We start from the raw sequence: 26,552 nt of genomic DNA, 5'->3' as shown, positions 1-26,552 counted from the left end.
CCAAAATTATGCCCGGTCAGATACTTAACAGCATATGAGGATATGACAAGGGAAGTAAGGCCCCCAGGAGTGCCTCAATTACTGATAGCAATTTGTAAACCCTTCAAAACCATAGATCCGGCTACTATAGCCAGATGGCTTAGATGGGTAATGGAACAGGCAGGCATTGATGTAGTAAAATATGGCGCTCACTCAGCTAGAGGAGCAATGGCTACCAAGGCTTTCAACATAGGTGCCAGAGTAGAGGACATTATGAGGTCGGCAGATTGGTCGAATTAATCGACTTTTAAAACTTTCTATTTTAAACCAACTGAAGGTGTGGCATCAGTGGTGAGTAAGCTTTGAACAAGCATAATCCAAGCCTCCGGTCTTGACATAGAATTCAGATTTTCAACACATTCGTTCCAGAAAGTCATAATTCTATTAAAGACACGGAGGCGAAGGATTATCTCACCCTATCAATCGTAAGAATGTAATGTAATGAAAAAGTACTGAAATTTTTACATGCTTTTCTATTACTACTGAAATTATGCATGATATGTACAATAAGATGGTACAGTTTTGTGAAATGCACAAAAGGATAATATTGATACATTGTGGTTGTATTTACGACTGTCCCACCCTCTTTCGGTTTATAGTCACCATTTTACTTTGTTTTCTATAGGTACGGTGGTGGACAACAAACCATCTGGAAATTGAACTCTTATCGACATGGAACGGACGGAATTACAAAAGTTCAATGGACGCACCCTCGGCTGGACGAAGAAAGAATAATAGTAGAAGGACAAGGTGATTTATGGACAAGGAACAATATGATTGGTTGAAAGTATCAAATGGTCAGTTTGAGGACCGATAAGAACAGAACTACAAAGACTCTAAAAACCATGGTTATTGTAGTTGTTAATTGAGTTTTGTGTTTCATGTTTCATTGGTTATACTTTGCTGCTGATCAGTAAATATGGAAGAGAAACATAATCCTTCGCCTCCATGTCTTTAATAGAATTATGACTTTCTGTAACGAATATGTTGGAAATCTGAACTGTTCTCTAAACCTCAAAACTGATTTACCCCTGTGGATTACAGAAATTATCCCACTGCCCATTCCTCTTTCATCCCGAGTGGGTACATTGTCTGTATTTTGAAAAACCTAAAAGCTTCATGTTGTAATAGTCGTCTTTCTCAACGGCCCCCTCTTGGATGTGGGGCTATCGTTTCTCAAATTCTAATTGTGTCACCTGATGTCCCATCTCTATGGAATTTCTCGCCACTGGCATTTCATATTGAAGTTCCCGATGTCCCTGTTATGTTCAGCAATTGTCTCCTTGGTCATACTTGTGGTTTCTCCAATGTACATCTTTCCGCACTGACATTTTATGCTGTATATGGCGTACTTAGTTATACAGGTGGTATACTGTCTTAAGCTGATATTGTTGCCAGTTTGTGGATGACGAATAATCCTTTGGATGACATTGGGCTTCATTCCGGGTTTGGAGCTAACCATGGAGTAATTAGCTCCATGGTTGCCTCCGAAACCGTCCCAAATCCGGCATGGTGAATGGAGTAATTACCGGTCCATTCCAGGGTTGGAGGGACCGGTAATTCCCCATTCACCTTTTGCCCTTCCCCATTCCCATTTCTGCCCCATAGGGCTCAATGGGAATGGGGAAGGAGGTAATTACGGCACCGTAAATTACGGTAATGTAATTACCTCCAAGGTACCTTTGCGGGTCCCATACTTAACTCCTGCTAAAAGCAGGAGGTAAGGAAGGACCCGCAAAGGGAACTCGGAATACGGAGGTAAGGGATTACCGGCATCAGCACCCTTACCGGTGCCGGTAATCCCTTACCTCCAACCTTGTAATGACCCCCGTTGTTACAATGTATGCAATTAAGACATGGGAAAGTTCCTGATTTAAGTGTCTGTAAGTAGGTTTGTTTTGACACTTTACTCCCAATAGCTGCATGTATCAGTTGTCTCTTAGGTTCTATTGTCTCTTATAAGCAATTTGAGGAAACCTTTACAAATATTGCTCAAAGCCGGATCAGTTTGTAAAATTGGCCAGTGTTTTTTCAAGGATTTGATTAACTTAGTTGTGGTAGGTCCAGATGTAAGTGGTCATATACGTTTGTCGGAGGATTCTTTTGGATGTTCATGGTATGTCAATAGTTATGTGCGACTGTTACATCATGCCTTCTACTTTGCCGTCTTGATTACCTCGTCCGGGTATCTTTATTGTAATAATTTTATCTGTGGCACAGTGGCTTCTTTATCAAAATCCTTTTCTTTTGAACTGATTTTTTGTAATCTTAAGAAAAAATGAACAAAACCTGCAGCAGGGCAGGACGAGCATAACACCAGCACAGCAAAAGACCAGAGGCCAAATGAACTGAAGCAGCGCCCGTTAAAATTAGACAGCAAGGACCACCAGGTACAACCAATTTCAAGCAGGCCAGCCCATGCCATAGCCGCTTCCTCCATGCATCAGGGCCACCATGTGATCAGCTAGCCACGTCAGGTAGCACTGAATCGTGCAAGGGCTCTCCAGCAAGAATCCCGGTAAAACTGGCTACTGTCCTGTCTGCTCACAGCCAAATGCACGGGAGGGCCAAAATGTACATATTATTTGTATATCCTATGTGTGGTGCTGCCCCTTTAAGGGATCAGCACGCGGCGGAGTGACGTTGCATTCCGCCGCGTGCACTATAAATAAAAGGGGCTTTTTCCGTCCGCGTCAGTACGACCGGGGATCCCGAGCCTGAAACATGTCTCTGCTGTGAATCTATGCCACTGGGGGGCTGGCGGCTCACGGGACATCTCTGGGGGTGATCAGGGATTCCCCCACAACAGTGGCGATGAGGCTGGTGACAAACCCAGACCCGGCGGTGATTAAAATCTGCAATTTCTTTTTACATGAACGAGGGACAGATTCCTCTTGCTCCACGCTTGGGGGAGGGTGCGGCCCACGGGGCGGTGGCCATTTTGTCCCTCCTAACGCGGATGTTTCACAGCGCTCCGGAGGGGCCCCTGAATGCCATCCAGGCACAATTTTTGGAAACATGAGTAGCTGATTGCTATTCCTATATGGACATACCTGGAATTTTCATATTTGTGCAATTTTTGAGGTAGAAATCACTGAGTGACGGTGAGGCACTGGCTATTCTGAGACATCTACCCTAGGCCTCCCTGGCTCAATTTTTGGACACTCCTCATTGGACTGGCAGGCTTGGTGACTTGTCACTGGACAACTACCCTTATTGTACTTTCTGGTGGGTGCTTTGGGCAATGGAGCTGCACTGGTGGGGATTTTTGAAGATCAAGGAGGCCTGCAAGGCTGTGGTCCTGGTGTGAAAAGTGGAAGATCAAGGTGGCTGTGAGGAGAAGAACCAAGCTGGGTGAGTTGCGGCCCCTGTACAATCCAGGAGGGGTGCTTGTGCGTTTGACCCATGAGTGATCCAGCGAGCCAGGACGGGGGGCAGGCAGCTGCACAACAGCAAGGAGTGCCCCCACCTCCACTTCCAGCAATGGCCCAGATGAGGGCCCCGGCGGCCCTTCCACCGATCCCCGAGTTGGATATGTCTGGCCCCCCATCCGGCCTAGGTGGAGGTGATGGGTTGATCGCCTTGACATGTACTTTCGGGCAACGATGGAAACCAGTGATGACACAACGCTGGCCACGTTATTGTATGCCACAGGACTGGCCGTGCATGAGATTATTGACTCCCTCCAGTCTGCAGATGGAACCTATGCCGCAGCAAAGACCGCTCTGCACAATTACTTCCTTCCCCTGGCCAACGCGGATTACGAGCGTTTCATCATGCTATCCACTCGACAGAAAGAAGATGAAACACTGGACACTTTCTACGGCGCACTTGGGGGGCTGTCAGTGGCATGCGCATGGGACAACCAGCTCAACCAAGGGTGCTCCTCAGGAAAATTAAGGAGACAAGTGCTGAGAGAACCAGGGATCACCCTTACTAGCATTTTGGAGCTGGCCCGCTGCCAGGAGATATCCGAGGTACGTGCATAAAGGATGGAAGCGGGCTCCCGCACAACCAAATGAGAGGAGGTCTGTGCTGTGGGGGGGTGGCACCAGGGGTGCCAGGAGACTGGCTGGAAACTTCCGCGACAGGGGCGGAAAGCCAGGAAAGGCATGTCTAAAGTGTGGGTACGACCTGCCCCACCCTGATGAATGCCCAGCAGCTGGGAGAAAGTGTGGGCGGTGCAGCCTGGCAGATCACTTTGCACGGGTGTGCAGAGCTTGCCTGCCGGTAATGGTGCCGAGGGGCCCACTGCGGTCTGGGTTCTTCAGACAGTCTTGCCTTCCCAATGTCGCCCAGGTAGACCAGGGGGAGCAAGGCGCTCAACCCGATGAGGAGGAGGAAGAAGAGGAAAACTTTTTCTTCATGTCAAGGATTAACGCCCTCCAGTCCAGGGGCCGAAGACAGCCGAGGTGCACCGTGGCAGTTAATGACTCTCCCGTTTTGGTGCTGGTGGACACCGGGGCGTTGGTCAATGTCATGGCCCGCGAACACTATAATGACATGCACTGCCACCCCAAACTATCAACCCCGAAGGCTCAAATTTTCACATTTGGGGGTTCACATCCTATTCCCATGGACGGTGCATTTGTAGCTCAAGTGGGGATCAAAGCACGATTCTATGTGACCCCCGTCAGCACCAACACCTTACTAAGCTACACTGCGGCTGAAGCCCTCGGACTAGTGAGTTTTGCATACTCCGTGTATGTGGAGGACATACAAACTCTACAGTAGAAATATGCGGGACTGTTCCCAGGGATTGGACGCATGACTGGTGACCCGGTGAGGCTGCACAATGATGAGTCTGTGTAGCCCATTGCCCTAAAGCATTGTAGGGTGCCCTTCAACCTGAGGGAGTTGGTGGACAAGGAGTTGGACAGTTTGGTAAACCTCGACATCATCGAGAAGCTGGAAGGTCCGACACCCTGGGTGTCACCAATTGTGGTTGCCAAGAAACCCAAGCAACCCGATTCGGTAAGAATCTGTGTGGACATGAGGCTACCCAACAAGGCGATCAGGAGGGAGCGCCAGCTCACACCAACGATTGATGACATTATTGCAGAGCTGCAAGGGGCTCGCTTCTTTTCGAAGCTTGACCTCAGGGCAGGATATCACCAAGTCCTCTATCATCCAGAGTCGATATATATTACAATATTCACGACTCACTGGGGCCTGTACCGGTACAAGCAACTCAGTTTCGGAGTGTCCTCCGCGGCTGAGGTCTTTCAGAACATTATCAGGGGTGCACTGGCAGACCTGGTGGACGTGCTGAACATCAGCGACGACATTCTTGTGTTCGCCAGGTCGGAGGTGGACCTCCTGCCGAGACTTTCCAAGATATTTGAGAGACTTCAGTCCTTGGTCTGACGCTCCACCGCGAAAAATGTGAGTTCCTGAGGACGAACATCGAGCTCTTCGGATTCATGTTCAACGAGGGAGGGGTGTCTCCAGACCCTAGAAAGGTAAAAGACATTACTGACGCAAGACCTCCCAAAAATGTGTCTGAAATCCAAAGCTTCTTGGGCATGGTTACATACTGTGGCCGCTTTATCAAAAATCTGGCGTCCAGGTCCGAGCCTTTACGGGCCCTCACTGAGAAAGAGACAGTGTGGCAGTGGGGACCGTTGGAGTAGGCATCATTCGAGGAAATTAAGAGTGCCCTCACAGAGGAAGACACAATGGCCTTCTTCGACCCTGCTCTCCAGTCTGAAATCATTGTGGACGCCAGCCAGTTTGGCCTGGGAGCAGTATTAACACAGGTGGGGCCAGACTCCAGCATTCGCCCCGTGGCCTATGCCAGCAAGGCTCTGTCCGAGACGGAGCAGCGTTACTCTCAGATAGAGTGAGAGGCGTTGGCCATTCTCGGGGGGTGCAGACACTTCTGGCTGTACATCCTGGGGAGACCGGTGACCGTAGTGACAGACCACAAGCCCCTGCTGCCGATCTTAACCGGCTCCTCCTCAAAACCACCAGCGAGGATTGAGAGGTGGATGCTGGCGCTTCTCGAATATGGGGTCTCGTTGGTTTATCGGCCTGGCTCCAACAATGCCGCAGACTACCTCTCTCGCCATCCGGGTGGTCGCCAAGACGGCGAGGTTGATGCCTGTGCAGAGGAGGCCGATGATCACATACAGCTGGTGGTCGAGGCGGCTACCCCAAATGCCCTGCCACTCGAAGAACTGGAGGTGGCAGCCGCACAGGACGAGTGCTTCTGCATCCTCAGAGCGGCATTACAACAAGGGTCATGGAAGAGTGTACTGGAGTCACTTGCAGGGCGCACGCAGCATGCTAAGGTGGTGCTCGAGCAGGTATGGATGGTGCGGGAAGAACTGTCGTTCTCAGCAAAAGGACTGTTACTGAGAGGAGATTGGATTGTGGTCCCGTAGGCCAAAGTCCAAGAGGTGATTGGCCTAGCCCATCAAGGTCATCAGGATGCCGCAAAGACCAAGGCCCGACTACCCTCAAGGTATGGTTCCCTGAACTAGAGCGACATGTGTGTGGTGCCAGGCAGCCTCGCCGGCCCAGAGGGAGCCCGTCATCGAAGCCATGCCCCACGACACACGTCCCTGGGAGGTTGTCCATGCTGACTTTGGGTCCACGTCGCAAGGTACTAACTTCCTGGTGGTGGTGGATGAGTATTCCAGATACCCGGAGGTGGAGTTCATCCAGTTGGTGGCCTTCGAACACGTGGTGGTGGCGATGGAGAAGGTGTTTGCGGCTCATGACCTACCCACAACACTCTGTTCCGACAATGGGGCTCCCTTCCAAAGTGAGCGGTTCGCTGCCCTGATGGAAGACTATGGGGTGCAACATAGGAGGGTCACCCCACTCTGGCCAAGGGCCAATGGAGAGGCCGAGAGGCTGATGCGCACGCTGCACAAAGTCTTCCGTATTGCGCAAGGTCAAGGGCAGTGCTTGGAGAGGGCCCTCTATCAGTTCCTGTGTAGTCTACCGGACAACCCCGCACACCTCGACGGGGGTGGCCCCAGCAGAAGCCCTGTTCAAGCGGTGCCCGAGAGGTCTGCTGCCGGAGGTTGGTGAGAAGGAGCCGGGAGTCATCAATGACCAGCAGGTGGAGCAGGAGCGGCGGCTGCGAATTGAGCAGGAGAATGTGAGGAGAGGCCTTCAGCCTCAACAACTTGTGCCCAGGGACGAGGTGCTAATAAGAAACAGGCACACCCGCAAGAAGCTTTCGTTAACATATGAACTGGAGCCGCTGGACGTCATCGCAGCCAAAGGGTCAATGGTGACTGCCTCGGATGGCCGGGCTTCGGTCACAAGGAACGTTAGTTTGTTTAACAAGCTGGGGGAGCCCAGGACTGAGGCGCCCCTGGATCAGGACGTTGTGGACATACCCGATGAGGGTAGGGGGACGGAACCCCAACCTCGGTCTCCTGAGAGCACAGCGGCCAACAGTGGAACTCCCATCCCCGAGGCGAGCAGGAGGTACCCTCTGAGGACAGGGCGAGGGAAACCTATTTGTCTCAGTGACTATGTCTTGGAGCCATGACTGTGTCTGACCCCGGACGGGTCCACCAAGCGTAGGGTGGGAGGGCCAGTGGGTGGCAGTGAATAAAGGGGCTTATTGTGTACTGTAGTGTTTGTTTACTAGTGTTAGTGTGTTTTGGGGGTTAACCGTAGTTATGTAAGTTTGGGTTTCGTATTTGTTGTCCTTATGAAAAAGGAGGAGTGTGGTGCTGCTCCTTTAAGGGATCTACACGCGGCGGAGTGACGTTGCACTCTGCCGCGTGCACTATAAATAAAAGGGGCATTCACGGCCGCGTCAGTGCAACCGGGAAGCCTGAGTCTGAAACATGTCTCCGCTGTGAGTCTATGCCGCTCGGGTCTGGGGGCTCACGGGACATCGCTGGGGAGTCAGGGATTCCACCACAACACTATGCACGGTCTGCCAGCGGGGGCCCATGGCAACACACAATGGACATACCATATGCGTGTGTGAGCCCCATTTCAAACAAGCTGCATATACATTTATCCAGAAAGCAAGAACTTTGCAGATATACCAGGCCTCGCCTGGACCTTGCGAGTTCCAGCAACAATGCGACCGCCCGTAGAGGCATTCGCATCCACCGGAGCCCCATCACTGTCTCTGCAGAACCGAAAGCAGCGACAGAGACAGGTTCGGAGCAGTCCGGCACCAAAGAGGGCAGGAAGACCAACCCACACATCATATCGGTGCCAAGGGCCCCGCCCCCAGCTCCCACTCACCAACGCCTAGGCCCAGAGCGACTCTCCATCCCATCAGACGAGACCAGTGAGGCCATCCACGCCGGACCTCCAGCATGAGACAGCTCAACCAGGGCCCCTGCTCTGCAAGAGTGCATGGGAGACTAACATCCCACCCCCAAGAACCCCAAAGCCCTCCACCAAGTGCAGGGACAGGGGAAGTTACAGGTGCCCCTCCAAGTCTAGCATGGAGAGGAAACAAAGGAGCAGCAGGTGGCCCAGCCACCCATTCAAGATCCTGACAGGTAGGCAGGAAAAAAACAACTTACATGTTGTGGGGTTGGGGGGTATGAGGGGTCGGGCAGGTATGGTTGTTAGAAAAATGATGAAATGGATTTCTGAGATGGAGGTTGGGAACTACACAAGTAAGCACTGGGACGAGGAAGAGGGACATGGAGAGAATGTATTCTTCCGATGCTGTTACAGCTAATCTTCATTATTGTAAGTCCTCATCTCAGCCCCGTATTTCTCAACCCTTTAGCCTTCAAAGGCGAGTGAAAGCAGATGATTTAGTTTTGGGTGGGTGACAGCCCATTCAATTATATGGGGATTTGGCGTGTGACTGAGCTATTTCCATGGCGGGGGCACCCGCCAAAAGCATGTGAGTTAGGAGCTATACCACATGAGGATGTACCAAACTCAACTTGAACTATGATGACCAACCACTGCAGCAATGTTAACACATAATGACGTCAAAAAGATTGAACAGTGGGGAGGCGCTGTTGAGCAGCCCATAAAATGGCTGTGCTTTGCCAGAGCTCGCTGCTACCAACGCCTTCCGGCCCCAAGCACTCGTTCATTCATCCATATTTCACAGCCTGCCCTGGCGGGCGCCCGAGCTGCTAGGGTCCTGTCTGCACCACCTGATTACTGTGTTGTCTGTTAGGGAGACCCGGCTACTGGCCCCGTCCTCGTACTGCCTGCCGGCCCCAACATCCGATAGTCTTGTGCAGGCAGGATCCCTCCCTCGGGGCCTGGTGTGGCCTCTGTTCTCACCTTGACTGGTCCAGACATGTGAATCTGCATCCTCGCTGGCCTGTGCAGTAAGCAGAGGCCGTCCTTTCCTGGGAGTGGCCAAAACATGGTGTGAGTGTGCCCGATGTCGGCGCTGGATTGGACGCCATATTAGAGGTCCTCCTCTAATGAAATGTATGCATCAGGCGCAACTCTTGCTTGCAATAGGTGCTGCACAGGCTGCGGTGGTTGAGTGGTTCTGCACTGATCCTGGTAGTGCCACCGGTCTTACACATACATCTTGTGAACGTTCAGTGTTGTGAACGTTCCGCTTCATAAGACTAAGGGCAGTGGTACTGGCAAGAGGCAAGGGAAAATAGATGCCTACACCAAGCAGACCCCTAAAGTCAGTGTACTAAGTGGTGGTGCTGAAGGTGGCGATGACCAGCCCCATGATCAAGAAACATCCAGTGCACAGGTCCTGTTGGATTGTATGCAAGCTGGCTTTGCTTCTGTCAACAGTAAACTTGAAATTAATGGAAACATCCACACATTGCAGGCCATACTTGAAAGAAAGATGGCGAGAATCACTGAAGCTGAGGGCAGGATCAGCTTGGTGCAGGATGATGTAGGTATCATGAAGGCAGGTTACACCAAACTTTCGAATGATTTCTGATACACTATGGCGAAGTATGATGAACTTGAATCCCGTTTTTGCTGCGATAATATTTATATGTTGGGGGTCCAGGACAATGCTATGGGGGGGGGGCAGATGGAAGATTTATTTTAGAAGCTCATTCTTGGTCTGCTATGCGACCTGATATTATCACCACATTTCACAGTGGAGCGTGCCCATAGAGCCCTTGCATCTAGACCGAAGCCGGTGTGCCTTTGAGGCCGATAGTGGCCTGAATGTTCAACTCCTTGGACCGTGCCAAAATATTATGCCAAGCTAGGGTGACGGGTGATCCACGATAGGAATCTTCGAAAATATTAATTTCCCCCGACTTCACAGCTGCAGGGCAGGCAGAGCGAAAATCCTTTTATGGAGTTAAAGGATCAGTGACATATGCAATGCTGTTTTCAGCAAAGCTTTGTTTTCACTTCAAAGGCAAGGTCTATTTTCTTACACTTTTAGAGGAGGCAGCTTCATTCATTGAGGCCAACATCCCGTTTTCCGAAGAACGATGCTAACAAATGTGTTGATCTGAATGCTGGTACCAGCGGGCAAGAGTGAACAGCCCCTGATCACATTTTTACTGATCCGCAGTGGACTTTTTTCTGTCTTTCACAAAGACATTCCTACAGGTTCTCATGTGCATTTAGTTTGGGAGAAATTCTTACTGATGCCTGGGAGGCTATAGTGTAGTCGGAGCCCAGTCAGCTACCCCATACAAGTTTGCAGGTGTTCTTATATTTGTTGGTTGTTTAAGGTTCTGATTTGGGTAGACACTGCAGTGATTGGAATGGTGGTGAGGGTGGGCTGAGAGGTGGGGGAAAGGGGGGATGAAGTCAAAATCGCTTGGTTGCTTGTGCATAATACTGTTACTATTGACAAATGTATCCACTTGGTCAATAATCGGGGCAATCGCAGTCCGGGGAAAATGTGCGTAGTGTTGATAGATGCAGGCTGATGTACTAATACTAAGCTGGAATGTAAGGGGCTTGGGGAACCCGGTGAAAGCTACAAAGCTGCTGGCGCATGTGGAAAGGCATAGGGCGAACGTCCTTCTTTTACAGGAGACGCATGTTACAACAGCAACCAATCTCGCCTTTGCTAGATCTTGTGGGAATCATATTCGATGCAATTGAGATGGGTTTTGAATTTAAATCCACAAATCACTGCAGTTCAAACTCATTAAAGAGTGGGTTGATCACTTGGGCCATTATGTGGTTGGTGGTCCTTGGTTTGCTGCAAAACACTGAGGTACTGCTGGTGAATATATATGGTTCAAACATCGATGACCACTCCTTCTAAAGCACCATTATTGATATTTTCAGTTTACACTCAAACATGGCGATGGTGTAGGGCGGGGACATGAATACTGTTTTGGATCTGGGCTTTGATTGCACTAGTGCCTCTAGCAGATCACTGTTTAAGGCATTCGCTATTATATTGTCAGGTATGTATGAGTTAGAACTCACTGATGTCTGGAGAGCTCTGTACCCCTGGAACAAGCCTATGCATATTACTCGTCAGTTCATGATATGTTGTCCAGGATTGATCTATTCTTAATATCGACCTCACTTCTACATAAGGTTCAATCAGTGAATATTCTACCCCGCACAACATATTTGCACCACTCCCCAGTAATCCTGCAGATGATCTTTCACTTGACTGAGAACCCTGGCTGGCAATGAAAATGTAAATCTAAGGCGCTTAGAGACATAGGGCCTCATTACGAGTCCGCCAGTCTGGAATATGTTGTTTCCATGACCGCGGTGACACTGTTACCGCGTCTGCAAGCATGTGGCAATAAGGTGCGATTACGGTTTGTCGGTCACGTGCAGCAGATCATCGTGGAAACAATGAAACCGCCGGTACGGAAACACCCATGGACAAGGTTACACCGCAAACCAAAGCAGTGGTATATCCGTATCCACCTCTGCCATCACGGAAATGGAAATTCTGGTTCCGGAAACACTGTGATCACGAAAACCGGAAGGACAGTGGTGGCCATTACTTAAACCACAATCCACTGCCATCCTCTGAGACCACAGGGCCTACTACCTCTGGGAATTGCTACAATCAACCAGTCCGATGGCATTGCGCATCCCAGCCACCCGACAGCAGAAGCCACGCTTCAGTGAGCCCGAGTTGACTGTTCTCGTGGAGCACCTTGTGGAACATGCCCCTATGCTCTTCAGCGCTGACCAAAGGCGCAGCGCCACAAGGACATCTCGGCGGAAGCAGCACAAAAGTGTACCGCTGTTGGAGTGACTGTGCGCACTGTAAAGGATTGCCACAAGCAGTGGGCCGATCTCCGGCTACGAGTGCACAACCTAATTGCAGCACACTGCCGGCACAGCACTGCTACAGGTGGGAGGCCTGCATCACCCCTGGAGCTCCAGTCATGGTAGGAGAGGTGTAGCAGTGTCCTGCACCTTGAAGGAATCCATGGCGTAGGCGATGCAGAGGCCGGAGTCAGCCCAACTGGCGATGCTGGTAAGTACACAGAGTTGAAATCCATGAGTGTGATTGTTCCCCCCCACCCCCAGCCAGGCCCCGAGTGACCCCATGCATCCACCAATGACCCACTCACCCCCCGCCCCCAGCCAGGCCCCGAGGGACCCCACTCATCCACCAATGACCCACTCACACTCCCTCAGCCAGGCCCGGAGCGACCCCACGCATCCACCAATGACCAATGTGGCGGCACTCTCATCTGTAGCAGGGCAGTATCAGACAGACTCACGGTAGGGGGCCACACGGCCCTGCCCTCCTCCGTGTAGTTCAATCAGCTGCAGCGTCGACGTTTCAGACAGTTGCCGCTCCCCTCCCATACCCCGGATCTGTCCAAAAATGAGTCCACAAGTTCACAGGACCTTTGTGACCACTCGGCTAGTAGCTGTTATTCATATGTGCAGGCACAAACGGATTTATTAACACTTTGGATTTTGCGAGGCTGGAGCACCTCGTTCAGGCGGCCATCACGTTCGGCTGATCAACAGCACCCCCCCCCCTGATGCCTTTATTTAGGCTACATTATTACAGGCTAAGAGCTGTGTTGAGAACAAGATGGACCTCTTTTCCTGCTGAGCACCTTGATGATCCATTCCTTGCATATATCGCTAAATCTCAAGGCTGCAGGCATATGTTTATGACGTTGTGTAATTTATTGCAAACTGCTTCATCAAGAGCTCTGGTCAAACTGAGAAGTAAGTGGGAAATAGACCTGTAAGTGACGACGTAGATTGGCAAAATATGTGTGGGCTCACGAGTAACGTATCCCCCAATTCTAGATTCCGAATCATGCAGTTCAAAAATGTCACAACGGCTATTGTCAGAGCAGTGTTTCTCCCACTAATTAAAGAGTATCAGAATTCATCTGTGTGTAATCAGTTTTGTACATTTACACATTTTGTGACCATTGCCAACCTTTGAGTTTGTAGAGCCGGGTATTTTATCATAATGTGATAAAGGGTCTCTATTTCATTCTTGGTTACACAGAATCTGCAGGTGTTATGTACCTCAATCTTACTAAAGCAATTTATCTCTCTGGTTGCAATAAGATTTAATCTTAGAAAGATATTCCAATGTTGTGCATCAGGGAATTTCTCCAAGTAAGGTGGAACAACCCCATATTGCTTATTTTCACATGCAATATCTTTGTATAATTTATATTGGTCCCTAAAATCATCACAAGTATTACACCAGTCTCACTTATACAATTTGGTTTTGACAGAAACTCGGTACATGCTAATATCATTATATGTTAGTTTTAAGAATCCTAAAATCTTTCCACATTTTTCCTTAAAAACATTCATAATGCCAGGATTGTGATTTTCCAACTGCCGTAATAAATCATGATGTAGTGCATTTTTCAAAGAGATAATATTTCTCAAGAGTTAGCACCCCTCACAGTTAAATAGTATATAACGAGAGCAATCCTAATTCATACTGCAATATTGTAATAGGCACAGTTTGGTAACGTCAGCGCCTTGTGTGAAATATTTCCCTCGAAGCGTGCAAAATGAATTTCATCTGACAATGAACAGACCTCCAGACCATACATAATGGCTGGAATCACTTTTGTGCAGTGAAATGTAATCAGAAGGATTATTAAGAATCAACAGTATTTTCGATCAAAAAATTTGATTTGGATTCCAAATTGATCTGCTCTCTTATCAAGTCTATGCAACATAGCAGACTTGCACGATTTGTTCGTTATGATGAAACCCAGATATTTTATTTTGCTCATAATGCTCAATTTCTCATTCCCTAATTTCGAACAAAACTTTGGTCCTAATTTATGACAGGGAAAATATATGATGTTTATTTTAAGCGTGTTAATCTTTAATTCCTTTTCCTCTGCATAATCTTGGAATGCGTTTATGAGGTATTGCAGCCCCACTTGTTTATGGTCAACAAAGATTATGTTGTCCGCATATGCGAGCCAGCAGACATTACAGCCATTAATCTGAGATGAAATAAATGCATCATTTTTAAGATAATCTCCTATGTCTGAAACAGTTAAAGAGACAGGGTGCCAGCACACAGCCCTGTCCTGATCATTTGTTTGTGTTTATTTCCCTGGATAATGTCCCTTTGTAATACATTCTAACTCTTAGGTGTTATTATGTAAATTAATCACAATTTTTAGAAGGTTGTCAGGGAAATTACTGTTTTTTAATTTCATTCATAATCGAGATCGACTAACCATAGCAAAGGCCTCTAAAAGATCTATGGTGGCGATATATAAAGATGGAGTTTTCTTTTCATGGTGGTGCTCCCCCTTTTCCTGAATCCTGTTCGTTGCTTTGAAAGTCTGTCTGTAAATTCTTCCCACACTACAATTGCTTTCAAAATGAGTGACAAAAAGATTTTACTGCATGCGTCCAAAAGTGTTATTGGGCGGTAACCACGTTTTAGCTCACTGTAGTTTTCACAGAGGAGAAATAACCATTTGCATATCAGTCTGGTCCCACTCACTTTGTCAATCCAGCACCAAAATGCTAGGGAATTCTCTTCTGAACAAGAGTACCAACAGCAACCCCAGTCACGTGTTTCAGCCTAGTCGGCCTCATCAGTGAGGCAAAGCTGTGCCTCTCTAAGCACAGTGAGAAAGGGGTCCACATCTGGATTGGACTGGGAGACCCTCTACCTAGAACAAACACAGCCAAATAACCTGTCCTATGGTAAGTTTCCCACTTGGGAGGGTCTACAACCACGTTTTAGTTCACTCTTCTTTTCACAGAGGAGAAATGTCCCTTTGCATATCAGTCTGATCCCACTCACTTAGTGTCATGATGGGGACCCCCAGGCCCTTCCTGTTACCCTCTGATAGCAGGCACATCTCGCACATGGGGACCAGGAAACATGAGGGACCTACACACAAGCAGCATGAAAAGGAATGGACCATCCTAGTGCATGGATGGCATCAGGTACTCCACTCCTAGATGGCCACAACTAAGGCAACAAGATCCAGCAGATCCCAAAGCACACATGACTTGCTCAAACTCGGATTCATGCTGACTGGCAAGACTATTTAAGCCCCCATATATGCTCTCATGATCAGCGTTCCAACTAACAATGCTGCAACAGTATCTAGGAGCTGCTCTGCTTGAGACTGAAACTTACCTCACCTTTATCTTCCTGCAACGACTCCTTGGCTCCAGTTCTTATCACCCGCAACCTAGGAAGAAGAGCAAAACCCACAGTATTATCTGGTTCAGCTAAAAACCTCCTCTGAGCATCCTGACCCTCTCTTGGTTCCTGAAAATACTCACTGTGCTTTCTGCTACAGTTGATTCCCGCGGCCTCCATCTCTTTTGGCACATTACAGCCTATGGGCCTGCTAGGACACAACTGCATGCACATTGGCCGCATCCCGGACCTGCAAGGACCAAAAGACACAAAGGGGGTCATTACGACCTTGGCAGTAAGGGGTTAACGGCATCGGTGATGGAGTCGTCAACCCCTTATTGCCCCATTACGAGTCTGCTCGCAGGACCCGCAAAGGGCACCTTGTAAAACCAGGTGCCCTTAGCGGGTCCCGCTAGCAGACCATGGAGCTAACAACGGGCCCGTTATTAACGGGCCCGTTGTTAGCTCCTCCCCATTCCTATTGAGCCCTATGGGAGCTCGAATGGGCATGGGGATGTACCGGGTCCGGGTTCCTTGAATGAGGAATTACCGGGTTCTCCAACGTTGTAATGGGCTGGTAATTCCTCATTGAAGGAACTCGGTACCCGGTAAGGGGGTACCCATGCCGCAAATTGCCACATCGTTACCTCCAAGGTCGTAATGACCCCCAAAGTTAACCACGGATTGGACATTTGCTGCAGTAAAGACATCGGCAAAGACATTGGGCATCATTACGGGTCTGGCGGTTACCCTCCGGGTGCTAATGGCGGGTTGCCATCTGACCCGCAGTATTTTACCGGCGCCTGACTTCCCAGTGCCACCAGCTAATTACAAGTCCGGCGGCCCGGGAAGTCAGGCGCTGGTAAATTGTAAGTCCCCATTCCCACAGAGTCCTATGGGAGTGGGGACACAGAAGCACCGGCACTGTTGCTAACGATGCCGGTGCTTCCGTGACAGGTCTGCCTACTGTGGCCGCTGCGCCCGGCAGGGTCAGATCCGTCAGGCACAGCAGCCACGGCAGGCAGGCTAGGAATTTGCTGATCCGGAAACAAGGGTGCCGGTGAGATTACCGGAACCCTTGTTTTTGGACCGGCAAACTCCTGATGGTCTGAGCTGTTGGATCAGTGATGTAACTGATTCATGAAGCATCTTCCAAGCCGCCACCATGCACTACGGTGAGTCATCCGCCCAAGGGTCAGGTTTCTTGTGGGTTGTTGGGGGATGTAAGGAGCTATTGGTGGCAACAGTAAAGGCAAACACAAGTGATCACAGTTCAATGGTATTTATTAAACTGTTAATGCAGAGTGGAAAAACGCCTAAACTAAACGTAAAACGAAGATGGGAGCAAGCGTCAACCATCAAATGAAAATAAGGCAGTCCCAGTGGCGTAGTGTCAAAATAAAGGGGCCTATGCTAAGAAAACCTATTGCCAATTCCTTACGCTAAATACAAAAGAGTGTGGGATAGGGTATTCAAAATAAAGCAGAAAAGTGTTCACAAATAATAAGTCAGGATGCAATTGCTTTGAGGTCTCCCTTCCCCACGTTTTTAGCATTGGACAAGGAGGGACTTTGGAGCACAGGCTCGAGCCTTCCCAGCATGAGCTAACAGTTCCCTATCAGCTATCAGGTTCTTCGATGGTTAAGTCTCTTTGTAATGAAAAGTCTCTTGCCATCGAGGCCTGATTCTCTCACAAACAAAAACAAAGTTATTATTCTATGCACAAGTTGGGTGATGGCTTCACCTCTGGGTCCCCCTATTCTGGACGCAGACCCCTCGCAAGTCGAGTTCAACAACTTTATAAAAACTGTTCCTTTCTCAATGAGCTCTAGGTGGTGACTTTCCACCCCTGGATCTCCCTCAGCCGGGCTCGGACCCCAAATAACAAGGGGGACACTTTCCTTCCCTTTGTTTTGCAATGCTTCTTGCTTTCACAAATCTTCACCAACAATTCCTCATGGGCCTTTTAGACTTCGCCCCTTTCCATTAGCATCGCTCGGCCTCGTTCACTCTTGCTAATCTTCACAAAACACAGTTCATGTGCTAATCTTTCACCATGAGGGATTCACTTCCCTTAACTTTCACAATGATCTGTCGGTCAAAGACTTTCGATGGTACAGAGGATTTTGCAAGACCCCTCTATGACCACTTTGACCTATTTTCGCCTCTTCCCAAGGCCTTCTGGTTATGGTAGTGGGAGTGATATTTTCTTCTATCATCTCCTCTGGAGAGCCTCTCAAGGTTCTCTCCCTTGCAGACCTTGTGAGCTCCTGTTTCCTTTTGCTGGGAGACGTGAGACGTGGGGGTGCTTGACACAACTCTAAGAGCTTTAAGGTCATTACCCAACAGGACTCTCCCAGTCACTTCACTCTGCACACTAACAGGTATCTTGACGGTCATATCATTACACTGGATTAGAGCTGGTAACTGGGGAAGCATTTGCACAGGGCCTCCAGCTAAATTGGTGAGGTGTTTGGGTGCCTTAGCAACATCCTCCACCTTGAAAAATGATTCATCCACCACAGTTATGCTGGCTCCAGTGGCAGGGGTTTCCTGACCATTCACAAGAACACTATCTTTATAATACTCTTTAGTATTATCTGGGATGGAATTATAGACATCTAACTTCTGTTGTTCCCACAAGACCACGGACACTAAAGAAACACTGGCTGAGCGTCTCATGGGTTCTTCAGCCAGTAGGTGAAAGTTTCCACTTGTCATAGGTACTTCTTCCTCTGGGCAGAAGGCTAAGGAGACAGTGTGGACCCCAGAAGGTTTACCCTTACATCTGGGAGCCCCTTTCACATGGTCACTTGACCCACAAACATAACATTTCCCAAATGTTTTGATGAATGGGGGTTTGTTCTGACCTCCATCTGGTTTGGGTCCAGATGGTGCACTAGCCTGATTTGGTTTCCCTTGTGGTTTACCCTTATGCTGCTGTTTGTGGCCCTCTTTTGGATTGGAGATATTAGAATTCTCTTTGTTGTCTTTCTTTGGTTGTTTCCCCTCATCCTTTTTCTGAGTAGCCCCAGAATCCTTGTGAGTAGCCCTGTTGGCAACCCACAACTCAGCAGCCTTAGCTAGCTTCTTTGGATCTGTCTCCTTAGAATCAGCCAAGTGCTGTCTGAGCTCAGGAGAGCAGATATCAAAAATCGACTCCAATATAACAAGATTTCTCATTCCTTCATAAGTGTTTACTCTGTAACCCTTAATCCAACCATCTAAGTGTTTCAAACATTCACATACCCAGGTAGCCCAAGGGGCACCATCATGCTTTTTTAGGGTCCTAAACCTCCTAAGGTACTGGGAAGTGGTCTTCCAAAATCTAGCAATTAAAGCTAGCTTCACACACTCATAATCCATCCTTTCCACCTCCCCCAACTCCATTAGAACATCAGATGCAACAGTGGGTAGCCTACAGAAGAGCCAGGCAAGCAATTGATTCCCTGTGAGACCTTGAATCCCATGGTTATATTGAAACATTGCCAACCAATCTAAAATATCAAACTTAACCTCGTACATACCCACAATTTATTTAGGCATACAGGGTCTCTTAGGACTGGAAGAGCTAGAAGACTCTGGGAGAGAAGCATTTTCAAGAGACAATCTTTTCATTTCAAGTTCATGATTGAACTCCATTTCTCTGAGCTTAAGTTCTTGTTGTTTTTGTTCAGTTTGAGCATTTAAACGTTTGAATTCCAGTTCAAGCCCCATTTTCTCTAGAGCAATGAATTGAGGATTGAGTGTAGGACCTGTGGGGGTCCCAGTGGACAAGGGTTGAGATTGCTGAGCAGGCAAGGGGCCAGGGAGGCCTACATTAATAGACCCATCTTCCTCTTCCAGCTCCTCATTAAATTAATAATTAATAGACATAGTATCATTCGCAATACTTTCCACATTTGCTAGAGAGTCAGGTATTTCAGATCCACTCCCTAGACTTTGGTTCTTTAACAACTTTTCAACTAATACAATCTTTTTGCCTTTGGCAGAGAGTTTCCTTTCTTTACACATGTTTCTTAAATAATCAACAGTGTAACTCAGGAGGGTCTCCTGACTGTGGCTTTCCATATCAGACATGATTAATATTGCTTTTTAGTGATGTTAGCCTTGTGGTTAGTTGATCCAAGGTAATAGCAGCACTCTAAGTGTAATTACTATACTTTTATCCTCACCGCTGTGCACCAGCGTTAGACAGAATTATATGCAGTACCCTTTGGGAACACTACACACAATTAAGACTACAAGTGACAGTACAATTTCACCTTGGGTACAAGCCTGTACTACACAGTTATAGTGGTAGTGGTAGCAGTAGCGGAGCAGCCAGACGTATCTCAATAGTAAGTGAGCAGTACAAATAGTGAAACAAAGGACAGCAATCACTATGATTCAGGCAAACACTGACTCAAGGTTTCTAAGTAAAAGAATATATATTTATTTACTTAACAGTTGTATCACATTTCACTATTCTAAGCAAGATCAAAATCACAATCATAAATACACCACACCACTTCCCTTAAATTCCAGACAAGTTAAGCTCACAAAATGAAGTGGGAGCAAAATGGCCCTCCAGCAATTTAAAAGGGAGGGAAACACAAAGTTATTAGAAATTAGGCAAAACCAACAGGTAAATACTCTCGGCAATTGAGCAAGAGAGACTACAGTGAGGAGATCAGCTAGAAAAGGCTTAAGGCCAAAGTCAGTGGGTCAAAAGTCTTTTGCTCAGGATTACCCAGTTCAGGGTAGTTCACGGTAAAGTTCGTGACACAGATTCCGGACGAGGTTGGTTGGTAGAAAAGTTAGTTCAAAGAGAAGAGAAGGACAAGCCCTCGGATTGGAGAAAGATTTCAAACACTTTCATCGCGGCTGAGCGAAACGCACAACCGGATTTGCACAGTACCTTAAAACGGAAAGAGGGCTGTAGCTGAGGCAGACGTTCCTGGTAGTTCCTGCAGGCTCACGGTTCCTGAAGCGACTGTCAGACTGATCAGAAGTAGGAAGACTGGATGATCTTGTACTACGCAGGGAAGAAACTAGCAGCAGTGCCAAACAACGAATAAAAGATACACTCCTCAAAACGCAAGCAGGGTCTGACCTTCCTGGCTATCCGGCCCACTGTAGCTCTGTACAGCGAATTCGACCAAAGGAGGGGTCCTGGCTTGTAGTTTGGGCGAACTGGTTGGTCCCACCAGCTCAAGGGAAGAAGTTTCCTGGAGGATCTTCTCTGTCGTCGGATTTGGAGATTCTGACCTGCAGCAGGGCTTCACTGGACGGTCCAGTCGTTGTAGGGGTCCTCTTCTTTCAGTTCCTCGTTGGGTCTTTCGTTCCAGTGGCGACTCTGCTCTTCCAGTCCCAGAGACCTGCTTTTTATGCAGTTGTCCCCCATTCATACAGCCTGGCTGTCAATCACACAGCAGGGTGGCTGGCCTGGCAAGGCCAGTCCCCTTAGCCAATCAGACAAGAGTGCGACTTGGGTTACCAAGGGAACCCATGGCAGGGGTCCGAAGATCCCTCCCTCACATCCTGCCTACCTAGACTATCAGGCGCCTTAAGGAGGGCTTCTGTGCAGAAGGCCGCGAAAAGACAGCGAACAAAGGAGTCATCCCCGGTTTGGCGCGCAGAGAAAAACACAAGAAAGACTTTAACAAAAAGAAATGGTGACTAAACCCAGCCGGAACCAAAATAAAATGTATTTGGTCAAGCAGGTTTATGTTCGAGGCTAATATAATAGCCTAAAACATCACCACGTTTATATAAAATAATCGCAGTAGAAAAGGTAGGGTAGATACTACTGCCACCAGCCAAGTCTTAATGTTAAGGGAGTGAAACAAGGCTCCAAGAGGCACAGACAAAAAGGGATACGAGTTAACCTTTTCCAATACTCCATGTAAGATGGGGTGTACTGGGTCTGTGGTTTAAAGTGACTATATAAAGTTAATGGCAACTTTACCTGTTTCTGGGGGACAGTAGTCAGCCCCAGAAAAATGGAGTCAGGGGGAAGTCTCAAAAACAACCCTGTGTCACTGCACTGAAGGTGCTGTGTAACACACACAAAAAGTGGTGCACATGGAGTAGGTGAGGCTCCAGTGCCCAAGATCACACAGAAAGTAGAAATACACATAGCAAAACACATGTAAGAGTGGGAAAAAAGGCTCACACTCTTACCAGGTGAAAAAAATAAATCCTAGAAATCCAGCAAAACTGCTGGGGGACTCTTTAGGTAAGGGAAATCAACCATGTATGAGAATTCTCCCTAACACCAGCCACTGCACTAGTTACCTGAAGGGACAACGGAATGTCGAACTAACAGAGAGCGAGAGACAGACGGCAGCGAGAAGGAACTGGTGAACAAACCAAACGAGAGAGAAGGTCCAGAGCAAGTTCAGGCCCCAGCGACGTTCCCCTGTGATAAAAGTAGTAACAGAGAGAAGGGGAGGACTGGGAGGCTGAACGGGACTCATTATGTAATCTGAGAAGCTTGTCCCAGTGAAATTGAGGAAATCCAGGAAAACCTAGTCCAGAAGAATATACAAGGCCGGATACCTGAATCAACGGATCAAATAAAGTTCACGAAAAAGGCACCTGGAGAGCAACCCCTAAGCATAAGGGAAACCCCAGAAACATTACATTGGAGTTACAAGCCTTGATACCGCAGGTGACCAAAGATGATCACCCCTATGGCGCTGTGACCGATGGTCTGATCCTCATGAAAATCGCAGGTTCTCAGGCCCTTCCCCCTGTCATTACCAGCACCCCCCATTGCATTGCCTTGCGGGCCCCTGCCTGGTGGCCCCACATACCATGTCTGAGAGCTGGTTGTACTAGCACTTAGCCTGAGGTGCTCCTCCTGGCTCCCCTTAGCACTTCCCTCTTGGGCCCTCTTCAAGCACTTTTCCACTCCTCTGCTCCCCCTTTCCATCTCCCTCTGCCACACCTCTCTTCAATGCACTTGCACAGCCGAATTCCACAAGGCCTAGTAGGACCATGACTGTATATATATATTATTGTTGCTTTTGTTTCTTACCACTATTATCTCCCCTATTCCCGTCCCATTTAGCCTTGTGGCGCTTTGAAACACAATTCTGTTGTATAAAGCGCCGTACAAATGATCAATAAATAAAATAAATATGAAGCCATCCTTCAAATGTTACCACTTGCCACTGAACGTTAATCAATTCTCTCTGAGAAAATGGTGTAATGAGGCACCAAAAGAGTCTGCTTTATTAACAATCCATATAAAGCAGGGACAGCAAAAAGTGCACAAGTCTCAAAAGCTCTCTGTTAATTCAATGCAGAGCAACAAGTTTTAACTGAGAAACACGTGTTAATTGACTTCACATCACATTCTTAATCACAAAAACCTACACGGTTGAGGGATTGGTTAGGGGAATTCTCTACATATAGTTTGTATATGGGTTAGTCATTCATTGGATATACCTATCTGATGGCCCCACCTTGGAACATACCAAAATTGATGAAGGTAAGGAAGACATAATTTTAGCAACAATTAATGGGCTAATGCAACAGTAATGGAGCAGCTGTATCATATTGGCAGTTGAGATTGGTTGGCAGTGGTTTTACCAACCTTGGACACTTGGCAGGTCCTCAGCACATGACAGAAATAGTGGTAGGAGGGGTGACACCCAGAAACTGCGTCTTCCAATTAAATAAGTAGCAATCCCTTATTTCCTAGGCCACAAGCCAGGGCATCTATCTTTGAACTTGGCCTTGTCCGGTGTCTCTTGTTCTGAGAATCTGTGGGAAGTGTAGCCTGTCTGTGCCTGGAGTTAATGAATGGACAGTCATCCAGTTATAAATCACGTGTGAGCAGACCACGTTTCGACTTATTTTGCCCTGCTATTACTGTGATTTTAGCTCCTATTAATACAGGTGCTGTTACCCTCGCTGGCCACTGGAGACTTGGGCGATCCATTCTTCATACAGTATTAATCTTCTAATTAATAGGCACCTGGCATTCAAAGGCTGTTTTTTCTCTATTTACGGGGTAATTCATAGATTTCAGCGCAGAGGCAGGGCACGCGAGCAGCGCAGAGAAGGAGCGTGCGCCAGCCGTGTGTGCTAAACAGCATTCTGGCGCACCGTGTATTCATGGAATTGCCAAGCCATTTTGAGCGCTGGCGCAGAGAACATCCCGCAGCGCCATTTACACCCCCAACAATGCCCCTTGTGCAAGGAAAAACCATTGAAATCCCCAATGCAGCACAAAGGGCCGCACTAACCCTGGACCGGCTAACAGGGCCGCTACACTGCAACTGCGCGAGCGGGGAACGAGTATTCCTGGGGTGCGCGGGAAGTTTCACACGCGATAGACCTTGTGCGAGTGGGGTACGTGTATTTCTGGGGTGCGCGGGAAGTTTCACACGCGATTTCGCTGTCTGAGCGGGGTACGTGTATTCTGAGGGGTGCGCGGGTACTTTCACATGCGATTCTGCTTGCAGAGCGGGGTATGTGTATCCAGTGGGGTGCGTGGGGAGTCCCACACGCGATAGGCCTTGGGCGAGCGGGGTACGTGTATTTCTGGGGTGCACGGGAAGTTTTGCACGCGATTTTGCTGTCTGAGTGGGGTACGTGTATTCTGAAGGGTGCGCGGGTACTTACACACGCGATTTTGCTGTCTGAGTGGGGTACGTGTATTCTGAGGGGTGTGCGGGTACTTACACACGCGATTTCGCTGTCTGTGCGGGGTACGCGTATTCTGAGGGGTGCGCGGGTACTTTCACATGCAATTCCGCTTGCAGAGCGGGGTACATGTATCCAGTGGGGTGCGTGGGGAGTCTCACATGCGATAGGACTTGGGCGAGCGGGGCACGTGTATTTCTGTGGTGCACGGGGAGTCTCACACGCGATATGCCTTGGGCGAGCGGGGTACGTGTATTTCTGGGGTGTGCGGGGAGTATCACATGCGATTTCGCTTGCAGAGCGGGGTACGTGTATCCAGTGGGGTGCGCGGGGAGTTTCACACACACGATACGCCTTGGGCGAGCAGGGTACGTGTATTCCTGGGGTGCGCGGGGAGTTTCACACGCGAATCTGTTTGCAGAGCGGGGTACAGGTATTCTGAGGGGTGCGTGGGCACTTTCACACACGATTTCACTTGCAGAGCGGGGTACGTGTATCCAGTGGGGTGCGCAGGGAGTCTCACACGCGACAGGCCTTGTGCGAGCGGGGTACGTGTATTTCTGGGGTGCGCGGGAAGTTTCACGCACGATTTTGCTTGCAGAGCGGGGTACGTGAATTCAGTGGGGTGCGCGGGGTGTTTCACACGTGAATTGGCAGTGTGGGTCCTCCGAGGTGTGCCTTCTACCCCCTCCCCAGCCCCTGCAGGCAGCCCACACCACAGAGGACTACCCTGCACCCCTGGTCATGTCCCGCAAGAAGCCCATCCACCATGTCACCTTGCACTAGTGATCACCACCTCATGTCCCCCTGCACCCCCACCCACCCAGCATTGATGGTAATGGCCCGACTCATGTCCCCCTGCACACCCACCCACCGAGCATTGACGGGCACCTGCCAGCAGGCCCCGACTCATGTCCCCCTGCACCCACACCCACCCAGCATTGACAGGCACCTGCCAGCAGGCCCCGACTCATGTCCCCCTGCACTCCCACCCACCCAGCATTGACGGGCACCTGCCAGCAGGCCTACACTCATGCCCCCTGCACCCCCACCCACCCAGCATTGACGGGCACCTGCCAGCAGGCCCTGACTCATGTCCCCCTGCACCCCCACCCACCCAGCATTGAAGGACACCTGCCAGCAGGCCCCCACTCATGTCCCCCTGCACCCCCACCCACCCAGCATTGACGGTTATGGCCCAACTCATGTCCCCCTGCACCCCCACCCACCCAGCATTGACTGGCAACTGCCAACAGGCCCCCACTCATGTCCCCCTGCACCCCCACCCACCCAGCATTGACGGGCACCTGCCAGCAGGCCCTGACTCATGTCCCCCTGCACCCCCACCCACATAGCATTGACGGGCACCTGCCAGCAGGCCCCGACTCATGTCCCCCCAACACGTCATAAAGATGCACAATCATGGGCCTCATGTCCACCAAAATCCCACAACACGCCACCCCAGTCTTGAGAGGCAATCAAGTCCTCAATCCACCCCACACTGAAATGCCTATTTCATGACACAAACCGAAAGTCAACTATGCACATCAATACATGTCCATCACACACACACTGGGTGCCAGTGATTGTGTACATCCACTTTTTCTCATGCAGTAACCCAATGAGCGAATACCACACATGGAAGTAAGAAATCAAAATGTATTATGAACAAAATGAATGAAATGAAATGAAAGCATGAAAAATATTTCAAACATGAAATGAAATGTATGTCCAAAACAGAATAAAAAAACATATGAAGAACCAATCCAAAGTGATCCAAAAGAAAATGTGTCCAAACTCTCGGTCCGGATATACCGTTACTTCGGATTTACGCGGCTACCCCGGTTGTTTGATGGAAGATAGACACTGAGAATTCGGTATTTTTATGATCACGACTAACTTTGTTGCCGTGGTCTATACCAATGGATTAGAAATGTTCTACCTTGATACGGTTGAGACTCATGCAGAGACTGAAAGGAGTTTGATTACTCTATATAGGTATCAAGTTGCCATCTTTCCTGTACTGAACACAGGTTGAGGCTTTTCCTTCCAAAAATCGGTGCTTGGACGCCGGGTGAATTTTTTGGTGATACGATGCCCCCACTATTGTGATTTTGTGGGTTACCCCTGTCCGGGTTCTCCCACCACATAATTACAGGAGACGTAATGTGTGCTCTGTTGGTGTATTCGACATATTTCCTCCTTTTCCATGTACAATCCATCTGACTCTGCTGGACCATAGTACCCCTGAAGAATTTCTGTCTACTGGATGTCATACAGAAAGAAACATGTCGGGTTGGGGATGTTTTGTTATTTGTGAACAAAATTAGCAGTCAAATCCACCCGAGCCAGGCTCTTAGGTGTTATA

This window comes from Ambystoma mexicanum, chromosome 2q, assembly GCF_040938575.1.
Source record: "Ambystoma mexicanum isolate Mex_15411 chromosome 2q, UKY_AmexF1_1, whole genome shotgun sequence".
Taxonomy (NCBI): domain Eukaryota; kingdom Metazoa; phylum Chordata; class Amphibia; order Caudata; family Ambystomatidae; genus Ambystoma; species Ambystoma mexicanum.
This window is presented reverse-complemented; position numbering follows the sequence as displayed.